Source organism: Periplaneta americana, chromosome 9, assembly GCF_040183065.1.
Source record: "Periplaneta americana isolate PAMFEO1 chromosome 9, P.americana_PAMFEO1_priV1, whole genome shotgun sequence".
Classification (NCBI taxonomy): Eukaryota; Metazoa; Arthropoda; class Insecta; order Blattodea; family Blattidae; genus Periplaneta; species Periplaneta americana.
Genome location: NC_091125.1, coordinates 18,001,261 through 18,021,917, shown reverse-complemented (window position 1 = coordinate 18,021,917; position 20,657 = coordinate 18,001,261). Strand labels below are relative to the sequence as shown.

General features: G+C 35.1%; 1 protein-coding gene across 10 annotated transcripts in view; it reads left to right on the top strand.

The window, feature by feature from the left end:
* Positions 1-20,657, top strand: part of LOC138705802 (DNA polymerase alpha catalytic subunit-like) — a 133,231-nt gene that overhangs the window by 72,664 nt on the left and 39,910 nt on the right. For 7 of the 10 annotated variants that reach the window (XM_069834455.1, XM_069834453.1, XM_069834451.1 and 4 more), the window contains 2 exons: positions 2,017-2,150; positions 17,307-17,441. The gene's annotated coding sequence lies outside the window, so the exon portion shown is untranslated. The remainder of the gene's footprint in view (positions 1-2,016; positions 2,151-17,306; positions 17,442-20,657) is intronic. The other 3 variants (XM_069834456.1, XM_069834457.1, XM_069834450.1) reach the window with 3 other exon arrangements.

The following is a 20,657-nucleotide window of genomic DNA, read 5'->3' as shown; positions in this document are numbered from 1 at the left end:
TGTTTTGTGTGTGTGTGTGTGTGCGCGCGCGCGCGCGCGCGCGCGTGCGTGCGTGTGTGTGTGTGTGTTTTTTTGTGCGTGTTTTTTTGTGTGCGTGTTTTGTGTGTGTGTTTTTTTTTCCTTTATGTGAATCACCTTGCGACAGATAACACATAACAAAATGCAGAAATTGGTCTGTTTCTATAAAAGATTATACCAAAGTTAAACACTCAACAATATGCATGTTAGTGCGTTCTTCCTCTTATCAAAAACATAACTTAAAAAATATATAGACTTTCTACTACAAAATACAGAGTCTTTCATAAGTAACGAGTCTATTGAAAAATTAACTGTTTTGGATAATTTTTTGAAATGATGTTCATCCTGACGAGAAAGAACCCTTCCCATGCCGTACAGTCGATTTGAAAACAAACACCCCCCTCCCCCTGCCACCAGAGGAAGCTACTTATCCTTGTGTAAAGTGCATTTGATGCCAACTTAAAATGACCTGGAGCATGGCCTTCTATATGCCCAGGATAATGGCACACAGCCCTGCCTATATACATTGTTGTGATAGACTGGAATGATAGAACGCCACTCAGCCACTTAATGTTATTGCAGATGAGAAAAATTGCTGCCTGGTTTGAACTTAGAAACATTATCGCTCAAATTAAGCGTTTACTCTGTAGATGAAGTGTTTCCAGGCAGGTGGATCAGCCAAACAAGCTCAATCTGTTGGCCTCCGCGATCACCTGATTTAACTGCCTTGGACTTTTTTTTTCTGGGATTCCTCAAGGATCTATCTATGCGACTAAGCCACGCACCATTCCTGAATTAGTGGAACGAATTGAACACACGATACAAATGGTTACGCATGACATGCTCACCAGAGTCCATGAAGAGTTGATATGTCGCTTACATTTGTGCATTCAGCGAACGGAAGGTAGTTTGAAAATTGTATACCATAATTTGTGAACAATTGAAACTGGTTTTACATTTATTTGTTTTAATCAAGGTTTAAAACACTAACCATTCTTTCATTTAGTAGCTCTTGCAGCAAGGGGAGGGTGTGTTTGTTTCCACATCGACTGTATGGCATGGGGAAGGGTTTTTTCTCGTGAGGATGAATATCATTTAAAAAAAATTATCCAAAATAATTAATTTTTCAATAGACTCGTTACTTATGAAAGACCCTGTACACTATTAAGTACATAAATAAGATACTGTCATTTCTCATAACTGGAACACAACTATGGTCCATTCAGATTTTGTATTTCATAACATAGTACCTCATTTATCTATATATTTTTCTATACTGTAGTTTGAAGTCAAATCACTGCAGCTATCTACTTCTACAATGTTCTTTGAATAGTTGTATCATGGACCATAGTTGTGTTCCAGGATCATAGTTATGGGAAATGACGGTGCATAATTTTCCTGCTTTTACTCCTGTCCTACAATTTTTAATTCCATTTTTATGAAATAATTTTTTTTTTTTTCATTAAGAATATGGTATTGGTAATACTGAATCTTATGTTTGAATCTCTTTCCTCTTATTTGCACAGAGCAATCAGTATAGTGCTGTAGTGCAATGAAACGTCAAAACATTTGATTAGGTTTTTTTTTCAGTAGTAGCGGTAGCAATAACACTTAAAAAAGTAAAATAGATGATAGAGTGGTTGATGTTTCGGAAAGTGAAAAGTTAGAGGGTGTAAGTGCATGTGTAGATGCATTTTCAGATGTTTCAATTTGTCAATGTGGTCAGATATTCAAAGCTAGTTGATGTTGCAAATATTCTATTTCTCTTCTCTCAACATTTGTGAGTTTTTGAATAACTCTACACATAATTCTTCAATAGCATGTTGCTGTGCAATTTCTCTTTATTTATAGCTGCTTATTGTTACTTTACTTAACATAGCCTATTTCATATTAAAATTATGAAATTTGGGTCATTAGCGAAAGAACTGTTTGTTGGAAAATTAGAACACCACCACTGATTACACATAAAAATAGCTTTCTGTACAATTCTTTTTGCAGTTTTGAGGCAACAGAGTGGCCCAATGGACATTATGTAGGTACACACCATAGCAGGCTACAAGGAGGAGCCATCCTGTTATTATTGGCTGCTGAACCAGCCAGTCCTCCTAGAAATAATTTTGTCACACCAGTCGGTAAGTTGAATTACTGTTAAACTGATGCTCAGATATAGCTAGCGCAAGGAACGATTACCGAAAAGCAATGGTGGCATTGCTGTCTGTTTTGACGTGTGTATTTAAGCACCCCAAGGGGGCGAGAGGTGCCAGCCGATGGAAGTACTGTCTCTTGATGAACAGATGAGGACATCGCTGTGGAAATAAGGAACATGGCAAGAGAAAAATTCGAAGCTAATTAAACGTGCAACATATGTTTACTTACTTACTTACTTACTGGCTTGTAAGGAACCCGGAGGTTCATTGCCGCCCTCACATAAGCCCGCCATTGGTCCCTATCCTGAGCAAGATTAATCCATTCTCTACCATCATATCCCACCTCCCTCAAATCCATTTTAATATTATCTTCCCATCTATGTCTCGGCCTCCCTAAAGATCTTTTTCCCTCCGGCCTCCCAACTAACAATCTATATGCATTTCTGGATTCGCCCATACGTGCTACATGCCCTGCCCATCTCAAACGTCTGGATTTAATGTTCCTTATTATGTCAAGTGAAGAATACAATGCATGCAGTTCTGTGTTGTGTAACTTTCTCCATTCTCCTGTAACTTCAACCCTCTTAGCCCCAAATATTTTCCTAATCACCTTATTTTCAAACACCCTTAACCTATGTTCCTCTCTCGAAGTGAGAGTCCAAGTTTTACAACCATAAAGAACAACCGGTAATATAACTGTTTTATAAATTCTAACTTTCAGATTTTTGGACAACGGACTGGATGTTAAAAGCTTCTCAAGCGAATAATAACAGATATTTCCCATATTTATTCTGTGTTTAATTTCCCCCCCCCCCGGTATCATTTATATTTGTTAATGTTGCTCCAAGATATTTGAACTTCTCCACCTCTTCGAAAGATAAATTTCCAATTTTTATATTTCCATTTCGTACAATAATCTCGTCATGAGACATAATCATATACTTTGTCTTTTCGGGATTTACTTCCAAACCTCTTTACTTGCTTCTAGTAAAATTCCCGTGTTTTCCCTAATCGTTTGTGAATTTTCTCCTATCATATTCACGTCATCCGCATAGACAAGCAGCTGATGTAACCCTTTCAATTCCAAACCCTCTCTGTTATCCTGGACTTTCCTAATGGGATATTCTAGAGCAAAGTTAAAAAGTAAAGGGTGATAGTGCATCCCCTTGCTTTAGCCCACAGTGAATTGGAAAAGCATCTGACAGAAACTAACCTATACGAACTCTGCTGTACGTTTCACTGAGACACATTTTAATTAATCAAACTAGTTTCTTGGCAACAACATATGTTTACAAATGAAATAATAATACCGTGCGATATAAGACACGTATTCACATGCAGTGGAACAAACTAAAGTCGTAATGTAACCATCACAATACAAGACTGATTCTATCGATGTCATTTCTCTTTCGACTGTACTCTTGGATATCATTCACGCTATCTTGTGACCTTTCCTGTCTCCTGCTTTTCCTTACTGCATTGTTTGATTCACATCCTTCCATCGGTATTCCCTGCTTGTGAGATCTATAATACATATAACTATCGTGCACATATTTAGGAATGGTAGCAGGAAGACCATATCGATTTCAGTTTTTAGGGTTTTTAGGTTATGGTTTTGAACATTTGAGAGAAAACGAACCTGTTTCATTCATTATACATGCTCTGAAACCTGGCATGAATAAACTCTGTTCTTATAACTCCATTCACATCTCTTTGGCATATTCATTCATTCATACATAATGTTCTGTCCAAGGGCAAATCTTTCACTGCAAACCCACCATTCTCCAGTCCTTCCTATTTTATGCCTTCCTCTTTGTCTCTTCATATGATCCATATATCTTAATGTCGTCTGTCATCTGATATCTTCTTCTGCTCCGAACTCCTCCCATTTACCATTCCTTCCAGTACATCCTTCAGTAGGAAGTTTCTTCTCAGCCAGTGACCCAGCCAATTTCTTTTACTCTTTCTGATCAGTTTCAGAATCATTCTTTCTTCATCCACTCTTTCCAACACAGCTTCGTTTCTTACTCTGTCTGTCCATTTCACATGCTCCATCCTTCTCCATATCCACATTTCAAATGCTTCTATTCACTTCTCTTCACTTCATCGTAATGGCCATGTTTCTACTGCACTCCACACAAAACACTTCACTTCCAGAGATCCACAGAAGATGCTCTTTTTCTATTAAAAGCTTCCTGTGCCATTGTTATTCTCCTTTTGACTTTTAGCACATTTTACTTCTAAATATTTCTTCGCAATTAGGTCGTTACAACAGTTTCTCAACAGCAGTATCTTAAAGACATTATATTTTGTCTAATTTCATTCCATTATGTCCTATGGAATAATATTTTTTGGGGAAATTCAGCAGATAGTAAAAATACAGCCTTTTCTTATTATCAAAAAGAGCAATTAGAATAGGTAATAATTGGAACAAAGGCTAGAGAATCATATAGATCTTTTTTTTTTTTTAAATTAGAGATTCTGACCTTAACAGTTGAAGCATTCAGAGCTAAAGTGAATCAAGTCACAAATTTTCATAAATTGGGTTTAATTCATTTTCTGATTATCTGAAGTTGGATGTTTTCCGAGCAGTAATGGATCAAGTCTTAATTCCAAGCATTCACCGGTAGGTGACACCAGTCACTTTTGGCTCAGATTATTTGTTCACGATGTTCTGAGCCATAGTGGATCAAGTCAACAAACCATTGCATCAATTAACATCACAATTGTTTATGTTTTATAAATCTAGAATTTGAGAATGAAGCAATAAAATTATTGCTAGTCAAATTAGATAATCCACTAAAGCAAGTTAACTTTAAGTCCTATTATCTCAAAACTACGTCTCATGGACTTGATTCACTTTAGCCCTGAACGCCTTATATATACTTCTTAATAAATTTCCTCTTATGTAATAAATATCATATTTATAATGCTATGAAATGGAAGTACTGGTATGTTACATGGCAGTAAAAATTTTCAATAGTCTTCCTGAAGACATTAAGAATCATAACCAGAACCCTGCATTATTTAAGGTAAAACTAAAAAATTACTTAATATCTCACACTTTCTATTCTGTAGATGAATTCTTGACATTTCACAGTACTGTGTAAATATTTAATATTATTAAATGGTAAACATATTGCATTGTATAATATGTTATTGTTATTAAGGTTTTAATTTTGTATATATTTCATATTAGCATCCATCCAGAAACCTAGTAACCTTACAGCCACTTTAGATTCAATGTCACTCCTAATGCTAAAACCTATAAAACCTATATTTCCAGAGAACCTCTCCTGGCACCACATTATCATAATCACCCTATCACATCATCGGGGTAATGTAACTCCGCCTTCCTGGCGCCCCAACCTCAGAAGTGGGTTACAACTAAGCCACGGCCAGGAGTGAAGACCAGAAATGTCGAAAAGACAACCTGGTGGCATTGGATAAAAAAAAAAATATATATATATATATTTCCATAGAAGTGTGCTACTCATATCAAAATCACCATTAACAACTTTCAAAATGGTAGCGTCGTCTGCTAAGATAAACATTTTCCATGGAATGTAGCTGGTAAATCATTGACATCAACAATAAAAAGAAAGAGACACAAAATTGAGCCTTGAATAACTTGAACATTAAGAGTAGGCCTATACTGGGAAGGTATTTTCCCCTCAAATTCAACAACTTACTACCTATTCGTAAGATAACAAACATTCTATTAAGGAAATCTCGTTTCCTTTATACCATAAAATTTAAATTTCTTCAGCAATATATCATGAAGCAAGCGATCAAATGCCTTACACAAATCTCATAAACAAGTCAGCGAATTCTGTTTTAATTCAAGGATACCAGTATTGAAAACCTATAAAATTACCATTAAGTCAATTGATTTACCATGTCTAAATCTGCCTAAAACCAAAGTATTGCTCATGAAGCAAATTATTTTCTTCAAAATATGTAAGAAGTCTCTATTCATGACATCCTCTAATACTTTAGATAATTGTTCAAATTATACTTAAGTCAGAGTGGATAGAAGAGAAAGTGACGTTATTTCCTCTAGTTCAGTGGTTCATCGCCAAGTGGCGCTAGCCCTGTTTTCCGTGCCCAGTTTCAGAATCGCTATTCAAGTGAATGCAAAAGGTTTTTAAAAATAACCCATGAGATAAGAATGTATTGTAGAGTACTTAGTTACAATATTTTACTCCTTTAGAAATGTAATATTACTACATTAACAAATTGTGAGTTATATAACACAACCCTGAATAGTAAATATAATAATTAACCGAAAAATGGAACATTGTGCTGGCTTCAGCCAGAAATATGCAAAAAAAAGCACAGCATCGCAAAACTGAACATTTTTATGGCATTATAAAATACGCATTGACATGAAATCATAGTTTTTATACACAAGAAAGAATGTAATATAATAAAGGAGACACTTTATTTTCACCAATAGTTTTTATCTACTATTTAGTCATTAGATGCAGTTGTATCTGGTTTATACGTAATTCAGGGGAACAAAAAATATTATGTGCAATAAGACTCATGAATTAAGCTTCGATATTATAGTCTATGCTAATGTAAGTTTTCATCTTTTGAAATACCTAAGTTATTTTGTGTTTTGTAAAATTAAAACAGTTTGGTAGCACTGTATTAAGTAGTTGTATGCTACTTATTGGAGAATATTAAATTAATGACTTTTCCATGAGATCTGTTACTTTCTCATATGCTCGATTAGAAATCTCTTATGATGTGGAAACGTAATAAACAAATGTAATAAAATTGTAAACCAGATTAAGCTCTAGCCTAGATGCAAAGTAGAATTATACTGTACTTTTGTTACCGAAATAACTTTTACGTTAATTACGACTAAAGTGCTATTATTAAAAATAAAATAATTAATAATTAAACATGCATATTTAATGAAGTAGAAGCTAGGTGCTTGGATTCAATTAGGAGTTCACAATTAGCACTTTAATATAGCACATTTTTTAACCGGCACATAGATTGAAAAATGTTCAGATGTAGAAAGTCTATGGTAATCATCATAAGATAATCATTTTCTAATTCCAAAATGTCGCTCTAGAGGATCCTGGTTAAATTTTTTCTGTCAGAATACATTTAAATCTGCTATCCCACAAGAATTAATATATTTCGCTAGTGCTCTGAATTGTCACTCTAAATAATTCAAGGGTTCTTTCTTAGGCAAACGTGTTTGTTGTATTGTCAATTACGTGTAATATATTTTATAAAATCGTGTAATGCTAGAATCCTTTGTACAGGGCAGACGATGGTGTGTGAGTTCAGCGTATCTGCAAGGTCATTCATTCACCTTTGAATTCTTTTGTATTTTCACTTTTCTCGAACCCATTACAGTTTATGACTCTAAAAATGTATCGATTTTGAAAAACTCACACTAAACAACTGAAATGCTGGTCTGGAGTTCATTCACTGGAAGGAATTACAGTCAATGTAACTAGACATAATTTTGGGCATTCAGGTGTGGAGTAATGGCACATAAATGCATACAATCGCATGATTAGCTTTGATGTTCTTCTGATTTTCGGGTGTCACATCCAATTATTTTTTACTCGGATATTTAACGATGCTGTATCAACTACTGGGTTATTTAGCGTCAGTTGAATTGGTCATAGCCAGATAGTATTTGGTAAGGGTACATGTTATGAGAAAGGATTGTTGTCCTCTTCGTTGGATATTTTCTCTTCTTTTCTTTTTTTTAAGATATCGAGGCAAGTTTAGGAAAATACGTGTTATGGCATACGGTTTTGGTCGCCAGTTCTTGCGTGGAAGTCCCACCTCTTTATCAGCAATAATAAATTTATCGGCTCTTACAATCAAAAGTTGCCCTCGTTAGTGCAGTTGGTATAGCACTGGCCTTCTATGCTCGAGGTTGCGAGTTCGATCCCGGCCGAGATCGATGGCATTTAAGTGTGTTTAAATGCGACAGGCTCATGTCAGTAGATTTACTGGCATGTAAAAAAACTCCTGTGGGACAAAATTTCAACACACCGGCGAAGCTGATATAACCTCTGTAGTTGCGAGCGTCGTTAAATAAATCATAATTAAAAAAAAATCACAATCAAAACCGCAGAAAAATGGAATCACAGATATAAGAATGAGCATACAGTTTTCTGTGTTCGTGGAATTGCTCTACACCATTTCTGAAAAGTAGTCTAGTCTTTGGGTGGATAAAAGAAACGTCTCTTCCTTACAGATTATACAGTATAATTGGATTTACATCAAAACAAAACAATTAGGCTTACATAAACGGCACAATAAAAATCACCGGAACACCACAAGAAATATCTTCTTAATTCCATAACAGAACGATCGCCATGCCAATGTTTCGCTCAGTTGCCGTGGCAATACTAGGGGGTTTAAAAGTCCCATTAGACCCTTGCCGAGTTACCACACTTTCTATTCTAAACGCTCTGCTTAAGTAAATAAGGATATTATAATGTATCGGGTACCCGTATACTCAGTAGTAATATGATGACTTCAAAACTGATAAAATTCAATTCTGTTACAGTAAATTTGCCAGTACAGTAATTAACTGAAGTGTATAAAATATTTTAATTCTCTAATAGAGTTTGAATTGAAATTCTAACCAAAATTATTTACAGACATACTGCTGCAAAATTCTTCATAAATGTGTTCGAAATAACATAAACACAAAGTTTTAATCAGCGAAAAGCTCAGTGTTCAATGTAACAAATTGCCTACATTAGATAGACCTGAAGAAACATAAGAACATCCTGATTTCTTCAGAGCTTGTATGACAAGATTCTGTGAGAAGTGACGGAGTATATTTTGAAAAGCAATATGACTTTAACCCTACAACAGACTATTTAGCATCAGTATTACACTGTGGAAACATGCTTATGTTTAGTTTATTTTGACAAATTAGATTTCGTTATTAGAAAACTGACCATATTTGACAGTATGAAAAATTGTAATTACTTCAGACTTCGTTAATAATGGTATTGCTTCCTTATAACTCAATGTTTTGTTTTGGTAATGCATTGTATCATTGTAAATGTAGAATAATTGAAAATAAATACTGAGTGGGGTAGATAAAAGTAGCCCACCTTCCGTTTGAATGAGAATGTGATATTTTCACTGGTTGAAATTCCATTATTGTATTCTATCGTAGAGAAAGCGCAAAAAAAGCTTGCCCATTTGACTGATGCGCAGAGAACAGTATTCGGTCCCTGTGCCGCCATGCTCGTTACAGGGCTGCTATGAATCACCTAATGCTGATTACAGGGCGCATTCGAAAGTGCGGTCTTGAGCTGTTCGTATCGTGGAGTGTATTGTGCAGAGCGGGTAGAAGCCAGTGTGTGCGTTACATATTCTGCATTTTATCCCTGATATCAGGAGTTTTATATAGTTCAAAGTGTGTTTGTTAAATAACAGAGTTGTGTATAACATTCTATGCACTTAACAATGCCCCCATTTCGCTCTAAATTAGGAAGTGCTAATAAAACGTTACACAGTCAAACTAGGGAATTATTTATAAAGTTCATAAATTATGAAAAACGAAACAGGCTTTGCTCGTAACATAAGGAGTATATACAGATTAAAATAAATCGACCATAGTACCCTAGTTATCGGAACATCACATAGTATTAGTGTTTTATTACAACATCAAATATCAATTTATTACACGATTACATATTTCTTATAACATCTTTGTCATTTCATTCAGTGATTTTATATGTAAAAAAATTCGTGCTTCTGTATTTTCAAAGATTATATATTTTTTACAACATCTTTGTCATTTCATTCAGTAATTTTATATGTAGAAAATGCGTGCTTCTGTATTTTTAACAATTATATATTTCTTATAACATCTTTGTCATTTCATTCAGTGATTTTATGTGTAAAAAATTCGTGCTTCTGTATTTTCAACAATGTTATGTTATTAGTTGCCCTGCAATAAGGTTTACGTTATGTTACACATGCTGTGATAAATCTCACTTGAAACATCAAGCTAACAGACGACTGAGAACTGTCGACAGTTTGTCATTCGAATCGAAGCGAGGTCGAGTGCACCTGAACGTTTCCGAAAGTTTGCACAGCTTTCCGTGGCAAGCTCTTTTTGCGTCTACTCTATCATAACGAAATGAATAAACGGCTACAATAATAGACAATTTTATACAATAATCGATTGTTGGCATTCTTCCTGGCAGCATTTCATCAATAGTTATTAGTCGAATTACACTGTCTGTTCGCATTCTGCAAAATGATTTACTCGAAAGAGTGGAAATTGTGGAAGCTTATGTGAGAATAGGTTCGATTAAGGAAACCTACGAAATTTTCAGGGCCAAGTTTTCTGGATAGAGGACAACCGGCAAAGAGAGCAATAGAGGGTTTGGTAAAAAAAGTGACTATAAGATCTATTCAAAATGTGAAAAGATAAAGTGTTACTTCAGTTCGCACACCAGAAGTTATTGAGGGCATCCGCCAAAGGATTATTGCATAAAATTGTCCATTGTTGTAGTTGTTTACTTATTTCATTATGATACAATACGATAGAATACAATAATGGAATTTCAAGCAGTCAAATTTTCTTTCTCCTAGTCTTTATTAAAGCAAAGATTTTTTTTTTTTTTTTTGGAGTTCACTGTACTCTTCATAATTGTATATTTTTTTAACTTCACAACTATTACTTTTCTTTTAAAAAAGCTCGTTAATGTAGAGCCTGATTGTAAACTTGTGGCAACTGCGTGAATGACGAATTCGCAACTACTTACATGGACTCACCAAGAGTCTTGCTGAGGGGTGTTTGAACAGTATGCTCTATGAGTAAGCAGTCGCCCATACACACAGAACCCTCCACTCCGAAGCCTCAGAAAGAAGCTCATGCATGTTGGTGCCACGAGATTGCGATCGGGCTCTAGCTAGTTCAAGGTTTCATTTGAACACTTATTTCTCAATATTATGTCCGAGGAGACAGAAGGAAAAATGTAAAATCTTTGAGTACCTCATGAAAGAATAGGTTTAGATGCTAACTTTTGCTAGTAATGTTGGATTGTGGCCGCCATCTTAGAGCAAGGTCACATATTTTAAATGGGAAGGGGGTCATGACGCATATCAAATGAGACTAAAATGGAATTCATTGCTGTAATCAGATCTGACATATTAAGTTATGTTCTACGGTTCAAAAGTTATTAACACAGAAATTTGAAATTACTGGTTACGGTATTGATGAAAGAGAAGGAGATACGGTTGTCCTGGTATCTTAAGAACGCAGATACCATATCATATCTGTAGATTTCAACAACCGATATCCAGAAAGACCACCAATTTCAAATTTAGAGCAACTGGAACTGTTCAAAAGAAGCCAAGTAGAAGTTGGTCAAAAACAGCAAATGATGAGAGAACCTCAACACTAGTCTTGGCCTCATTTACCAATAATCCAAAATGCAGCACTTGAAATCTTTCGGCAGAAAGTGGTATCAATTAGTGTGTGGATTGTGTGGATTCTTCATACCAATAAATGGCACCTGTTCAAGGTCCAGATGCTGCAGAAACTATCAGAGAATGAATCTGATAGACATGTCGAATTCTGCAAGACCAAGGTTGAGGTTTTCAGCCAACTGCTATTTGGCTTGTCTTGAACAGTCCCTGTTGCTCTAAATTTAGATATCAGGGATGTGATAGTGTTGTGTGAAATTGGCAATCTTTCTGGACATTGAAATTTGCGGCTATGATACTGCAGCTGCTTTCCCCAAACATCAGAATCACCTCAATCCTCTCCTCTTTTGTCAATGTCATCTCCAGTTTACTGAAACTACTTACTACTGCTTATGGCTTTTAGAGAATCCATTGCTGCCCTCACATTCGGTTGGTCCCTATCCTAAGCAAGATTAATCCAATCCCTACCATCATATTCCACCTTCCTCAAATCTACTTTAATATTATCCTGCCATCTATGTCTCAGCTTCCCCAAAGGTCTTTTCCCCTCCGGCTTCCCAACTAACACTCTATATACATTTCTGGATTTGCCCATACGTGCTACATGCCCTGTCCATCTCAAACGTCTGGATTTAATGTTCCTAATTATGTCAGGTGAAGAATACAATGCGTGCAGTTCTGCGTTGTGTAACTTTCTCCATTCTCCTGTAACTTAATTCCTCTTAGCCCAAAATATTTTCCTAAGCACCTTATTCTCAAACACCCTTATCCACTGCTCCTCTCTCAAAGTGAGAGTTCAAGTTTCACAACCATAGAGAACAACCGGTAATATACCGTCAAACCGTCTAGAGTCGACTGCTTTTTTTCGTACTTTTACCACTACTTCACAGAGAAAGCGATCTACTATTTCACTGAAAATGGTATGTTATAGCATACAACTCAGAGATTGTTTTCTGTTATTTTCATTATATGAACTTCAATGGTCACTGAGGAAAACAAATTTTAAACGCCGGTCGACTCAACCCTGTACATGGTGTTAAGTCGACCACCATATTAAATATACATGTAAATTAACGTGTGCTGTCATTGCGGTCAGCGGTCGAAATCGACCTTCTTTTGGATGCTTTTATTGTTATTTACTTTATTATTTTTTTTATTTTTAAGTTATTTGGGATAGGAAAATGCGAACTTTAATATAGTTATTTTAATGTGCATACATTAAATAGGTTAATGCTCCTAAATTTAATAGAAAATATTTAATTAATTAGCAGACATAAAATTACGTCAAACTACACTCAACATTATCACATTATTAATGTACTAATTAATAAAATAGCCCTGAAAAATACAGGAAATACAGTTTCCATCTCCTAATTAATATCATAACCCTGAAAATCAACACCAAATTTTAAGAATTCCTTTTTCTCCATAGGAACAGGAGCACTTAGTTTTCTTTCTACCTGAACATAGTCAATAAGACTCACATCCTTCACCTCAGGATATTTGAACTGGAATCCACCCCAATTTCTAACAAAACGAAGTTCAAGTCCTTCTCCTGGAACCAGTTCCTCAATGCAACCGACATAAAATTTAATTGTCTTTTTAGTTGGGAACTTCACTAAAAGCTGATCCCCTGATTTAGGGTCATCGAAATTGTCATTATCATTGTTATATTCCTCTTCAACCCACTCATCTGACGAATCTTTAGTGGAATGTCGTCCATCTTCATCACTATCACTGGACTCCTGGTATCCTCTCTGTTTTCTTTTCTTGGTGGTTTTCGTAGCTTCTCTTTTTCTGGTCTCCTCAGTTGACACAGAATGAGAGATATCTTCATTTGACTGTGATGTTCCACCTTCAGTAGGCCTACTGATACCTGATACTCGCAATACATTTTCCTGGTTCAATTTCAATTTTCCTTTTCCTTTTCTTGGCAGCCAATTATTTTTCATATCTCATGCCCTGGAGCACTTTAATGACCACTTCTCCCACCAGTGCTGGTGTGTACTGAGATTCTGGAGACTCTGTCATACCAGATTATGGTAGTTTATTAAGGACTCTTTGTGGCTCGAATGGGTAAATTCCACAGGCCTGCATGGTCGACTCTGTACTGGAATACAACTTCAACTTCTGACATCTCTCAATAATATGGAAAAATATTTTTTGTTGTAATATGTTGTTAAGCTTAAAATTCTGATTACAGAAATACAGTTATTTTGTATTGCATTTCAGTTAAACAAGGCTAAATTGTTAAAAGATAGACAGAGTACTTTTTGTTAATATTTTTGCTATTGGCAACATTGAATTTTACATAATCAAGAATGCACAATATGTTTGGCATTACCTTGCGAGATTGAAAGGGGAAGTGTTATCAGTCAGCTGGAAGCAAGCAGTGGCGGCTAGTAGGCAATTCTATTGGAATAAACGCATGAAATTAGAAAGTGTACACAGTGGTCGAATCTAGACCCCCAGGTCGACTCTAGGCAGTTTCACGGTAACTGTTTTATAAATTCTAACTTTCCGCTCTTTTGAGAGCAGACTGGATGACAAAAACTTCTCAACCGAATAATAACAGGTATTTCCCATATTTATTCTATGTTTAATTTTCTCGCAAGTGTCATTTATATTTGTTACTGTTGCTCGAAAATATTTGAATTTTTTCACCTCTTCAAAGGATAAATTTCCTATTTGTATATTTCCATTTCGTATTATGTTCTGAAATATCACCAGTAATTTCAAATTTCTGTGTTAATTACTTTTGAACAACAACACATATTTCAAATCTGATTATGACAATGAATTCCTGAGAAAATTTTGGCCTTATCTGCTATGCCACATGACAACCTTCAAATTAAGAAAAAATGTCACATTGATCTAAGATGGTGGCCATGTTCTGGAAATACCCAGAAGAAGTTGGCTCTGTCATTCATCCTTTCGTGAGCTGGTCAGATCTTTAATTTTCCCTTCCATCTTCGAAATAGAATGGTGTCTTGGAACTTTTTAGTCAACTGGTATTATAATATAGATGAAATTGTTTTAATCAAGTTATGAAAACTCTGCTTTTGCTTTTCTCTTATAACTCAGAATTGTTTTACTAGCTATAGGCCTAGATAACAAAATTGGCATTTCCAAATTAGAAAGGCCGTCTCTGTCCATAAGTACAAGAATAGTGGAGATGAGTACCAATATGTAATCAGACGCACAGTGATGTCACGTCACACAGGACTATATTAGGAGATAGAATCACAGCGGTGACTTGCCGAATACTGTGAATCATACTGTGAATGAAGTAAAAATGAATGAATGATTACCAGGGCGTGAAACTGAGAGAGGAGTTTCCGGTAGCAAGACTTTGCAGGCTGTTGTTTTGTTGCCTGATCACCAGAAGCGCTAAACATAAATTTTCTGATTGGACTAGTGGCTTGTGCAGCAATTGCTGCAAACTAAGTCCATGAAAAGTTCAAATAAAAATTGTTCAGATTTATTTTCAATGAAGAATACCAGACATTTTGATAGTTATTTGCTTCCATAATAGTGAAACATACTCCCTCTGAATGTTTTTTTTTTTTTTTGCCAAATACTTTTCCTTGAACCTATCCGTCTTCAGTTCTTGAGTTTCAATGCAAAATCGCTAGTAACAATGTCAGGATGATCAGTGGGTTTTTCATGTGGGAGTAATGCAGTAGCTATTTCGGGTCATTGTGGATTGTATGTGACAGTTAAGAAAATGTAAGGTTTGTCATGCTTTGAACAAAAGACTTAGCATCTTGGTATAGCTGCTGCATGTTTCGTGAACTACCCTGAACTGTAGAGGGCAGAATCACTTTTTCCCACTAAGAGATCTTGCTGAGGTGATCAAGAGTCTACAAAATCTTGTAGGCCTCTTATTTTATAAATAAGTAATACCTTTTGGTCTTTTCTTATGAATTGTAATTTTTTGCGTTTCTTCCAGACAATACTGATCTATCAAATACTGCTGGATTAATTTGTGTAGCAATGAATGTTATTTCGTATATTTTCTGTAATATAGACTGATGTGAGGAATTTATTGCTGAGATGTGGAAAATGAGGCGAATGATATGTCAGAGTTGTAGAATCTTATATGCGCCCTAAATAAAATTGTCCGTCATAAATCGTTAGCAGTTTCAGTGTTTCATTCATTGCTGCTTGCGGGAAATAAACTTACTCATCACTGTAGCAAGAAGTGAAATGGAATGCTATTTTCCCTACAACAAAATATGCTTGGCAGCGATCACAAATCTAATCAATTAAACCAAAGAAATATGAAATTAATTGTGATATAGTTTAAAGATGCAGCAAAAATAGGAATCATGACTCAATTACTACCAAGGAAAGTTAGAGAATCAGACATATAAATATCTATATCACACTGCCATTACATATATGAAAAGGACCCACACCACTTGATTAATAATTGTAAAAGTATTTCATTTTTAATAACAGTATTGTTACCTTACGTAAGTTTTATAGTTTTCAGTAACATAAGGTTATATAGGCCTATAGCCGTTACTCAGTAAATTATAGAAATGAAGATCTAATATAAAATATTCTTCCTCTGCGTCTACTTACATAAAGCCCCAAAAGGTTTCACTTTCATATATCAGTATAGCATTATGTGTTGCATTAACTATAATAATATTTCATTTTTAATGGTAATAATGTCATCAAACATTCTTAAGTTTTGTAGTTCTTAATATCCATTACACAGCTGTACTCTGAAAACTACAGACTAGAGAATCAGACCTGTAAATTATTTTTTATACACTATGAAAACATTGCACAAATGAAGATCGACATATTGGCATTATGATGGGAAAGAATCTGAGCCATCTGAACTCTATGTCAGCAATCCTGTAGGTCATGGCCTTCGTGTAATAGCCTATTGTTTATTGTAGTGTGTGTTTTGTTTTATTCTGAAATGCAACATGGCCGACTTGATGCTCGCTTCGCTTAAGGAAGCGAACATCAAGTCGGCCATGAATGCAATTAATTAATTCTCAAAACTGACGAAAGATAGATTTTGGAAAAAAGGAAAATGATGTAGGAAAATTGACATTTCACTGAAAACTACTATTTTTCCGAAAAACTTTGGGTTCCAAGCTTCAAAATGAGGAGTCATTTATTAAAATCCATTCAGCTGTTTTACCGTAATTTCCATTACCAGGTCAAATTATATATATAGCATGTGGGAAACCAGCAGCTATTGGGAAACACCATTGTATACGAGATATATCTCGTAGGCAACAGAAAGCCACACAGAACAACAAAATAGCAGCTATATTTCTTTTGAGACGAGAGCCTGATGACTATTTCATAAGTTGTTTGTATGTTTATGTTATTAATCAAGAAAATATGTGAAAATTTCATCAGGACAACTATTTTATTTTATTTAAAAATATTTAAGAAATATTTTATTTATACTTCTTTTTTTTAATTTTTACTTATTAACTTAATTATGTAACAAACACACAAAAATAATAACATTCATCTTTAACAGTCTTTATAATTTGATCAACAAAACAACCAATATCACGTTCAAAATTTCAAATGTTAAGCTTCACAGCCAGACCACCAGAGCGCACTCTTTGTTCTCTGCTTCCCTGTTGTAACATGTGCCGTGCACTTCTATTATTTTGTTGTTCTGTTGATTTTGTGGTTTTTGGGTTGTATGTGTAGGATTTCCTGATGGTTCGTTTGGAGATGTGTTTACAACCACTGAAGTTGTGCTTGGCTTGGGACCACGACGACTCAGCTCTGTTAGAGACCTCAATTGTGGTAGTGGTAATTCTGCAGGAACTTTCACCGCTAGTGGTAAGTGTAACATTTAAGTGTAACAGTCAAGTGTTTACAAGCACAAGAAAATGAAAGGATTCAAGAAATATAGAATCAAATAGATCAGCCGCAAATGGGTACCGGTATGAAATCAATAAAATTATATTCATATAAAATAGGCTAGGCCTAGGTACTAACTTGTATCTCTAACACTGGTAATGTTATGATAATGAACACAGGTTGATCTTTGACATGACGAACATAAAGTAGCCTAAGCATTGCTAAGTTCATCCTGTGAACAATAGTAAATAGTTCAGGAATTTCAATCGTTGTTTTAATGTCTTAATTAATATCGTTTTACATCAACCATTAAGTGAGAAGCTCTACATTACGGTTTCCCTTATATGGGAATTTTTTTTTTATGTATCAAACGTATACCCCCTAATTTTGTTTTATCACAGTTCCTCTTATGTAAAATTTTTACTTAATTGCATGGCTTTAACCCATGCCGACTTTGCTTTCAAATTTTAATTTCATTTAAATTTATTGATGATTAATGAACAAATCAATTTCGCAAGTTTTCTTTATTTTTCTTCCGACAACCATGGTCTTCATCTTGTTTGCATTTATCTTCATCTCATACTGCTCACAGTTGTCAGTTAGCTCCAGTAGCATATCCCTTAGTATCGTCTCCTCTTTTATTAACAACGACATATTATCAGCAAATTTTATGCACTTTATTCTTCTTTCTCCTACTATCACCCCTCCCATGTTCTGAAAACAGTTCTTTACCAAATTTTCCAAGTAGATGTTGAACAGATAGGTGATAAAGGGCATCCTTGTCATACTCCTCTCCCTATTTCACTTTCTTCAGACATTTCTTCTCCTATCCTGACTTTGACTTGTTGTTTCATATAATTATGTTGTTGTTGTTTTGTAATGCTAGGCGTTTGACAATAAAGTCATTTCACCTCTTGCACTCCAATATTTTTCAAAGATATTGTCATGGTCAGCCACTGAAACACAGATTTTGGGGTGTTCTGAATCTATTTCTTGATTTGAATTGCACAATGGGCGGTTAGGGGACAGATATATACCAATTCTATGCAGGCGTTTGGCCAAACAGTCATGGCCTGTTGCCAATTTAAATGCAGCTACAGATGATTTGCGTGGTAAATCGGAAATTAACTGTGGATTATGATGCAGAGAGTTTCATTTTTTCCCTTGAGATTGTGTTATCAAATTTTGTTTGTTGAAGTCTAAGTGTGTAGATTTAATAAATCTTTTCACAGAATAACACGTAGATTTAGTGACAGGTCTGTAAGTAGCAGTGCTGCCGTTCTTTGCTAAAGCATCCACATTCTCATTTCCCAGGATTCCACAATGGGATGGTATCCATTGGAATACAATTCTTTTTGGAATATGTATGATAAGACTTCTTGTGTTCTACACATTAGAAATTGAAAACAACAAATCCATAAATTTTCTAGACATCACAATAACAAAAATAGACAACAAACACACATTCAAAGTATACAGAAAACCCACAACAACAACACACGTACACAACACATCCAACCACCCCACACAACACAAACAAGCTGCATTCCGAACAATGGTACACAGACTACTCAACATACCAATGAACCAACAGGATTACAACGAAGAACTAAACACAATCAAATACATAGCACAAGAAAATGGATACAACCCCAACATAATAGACAACATAATACGTAAGACAAAACAAAACCACAAAAAACAGAAGAATACAACACAAACACAAGAACACAAAAAATACATCACACTAACATACGAAAACAAAAACACACATAAAATTGCAACCTCATTCAAGAAATTAAATTACAACATCGCATACAGAACAAATAACACTCTACAAAAACATCTCAACACACAAACAACACAAACAAACAAATACAACCACACAGGCGTATACAAACTCAAATGTAACACCTGCAACAACTTCTACATAGGACAGACAGGCAGATCATTTCAAACACGTTACAAAGAACACATCACAGCCATAACAAAATTACAAAACACTTTCACATATGCAGAACACATCACAAATGCCAACCACACCTATAGAGGCATCAACACAGACATGGAAATATTGCACATCCAAACAAAAAGCCAGAAACTCAACACACTAGAACAATATGAAATATACAGACACACGAAAACACACCCCAACGATATTCTCAACACACAACTCAATTTCAAAACACATACACTCTTTGACTCTACACTACGAACGCACCCTCACAGGAAACAAGAGGCACCAGGACCAACAACGACCAGTTCTGAAGATGAACCAAAATAGGTCGAAACATGTTAACAAGGTACATTAAAATTTAACACAAGAAAGTCTTATCATACATATTTCGAAGTGATACAGTGTTAAAAGTTGTGTAATCAAGATGTACAATTCTTTTATTGAGTGTTATTAATTGAGAGAGCATTTTAGTTATTTCTGCTGTTTGAGATGAAGGTGTGTGTTTAGAGACTATTGTTAGAATAGCTGCTTTGGAATCCGACAATATAACTGCATTCTTAAATTTATTCATGTTGTTGTTGTTTTCTAATGCAAGGCGTTTGACAATAAAATCATTTGACCTCTTGCACTCTAATATTTTTCAAAGATATTATCATGACCAGCCAATGAAGCACAGATTTTGAGGTGTTCCGAATCCATTTCTTGGTTTGAGTTGCACAATGGGCAGTTAAGGGACTGATATATTCCAATTCTATGCAGGTGTTTAGCCAAACAATCATGGCCTGTTGCCAATCTAAATGCAGCTACAGACGATTTTCGTGGTAAATCAGGAATTAACTGTGGATTTTGATGCAGAGAGTTCCATTTTTTCCCTTGGGATTGTGTTATCAAATTTTGTTTTCTGAAGTCTAAGTATGTAGATTTAATAAATCTCTTCACAGAGTAATACGTAGATTTAGTAACAGGTCTGTAAGTAGCAGTGCTGCCCTTCTTTGCTAAAGCATCCACATTCTCGTTTCCCAGGATTCCACAATGGGATGGTATCCATTGGAATACAATTCTTTTATTGAGTGATATTAATTGAGAGAGCATTTTAGTTATTTCTGCTGTTTGAGATGAAGCTGTGTGTTTAGAGACGATTGATAGAATAGCTGCTTTGGAGTCTGACAATATAACTGCATTTTTAAATTTACTGATGTGGCATAAAAGATTCCTGAGACATTCACTTATTGCAATGA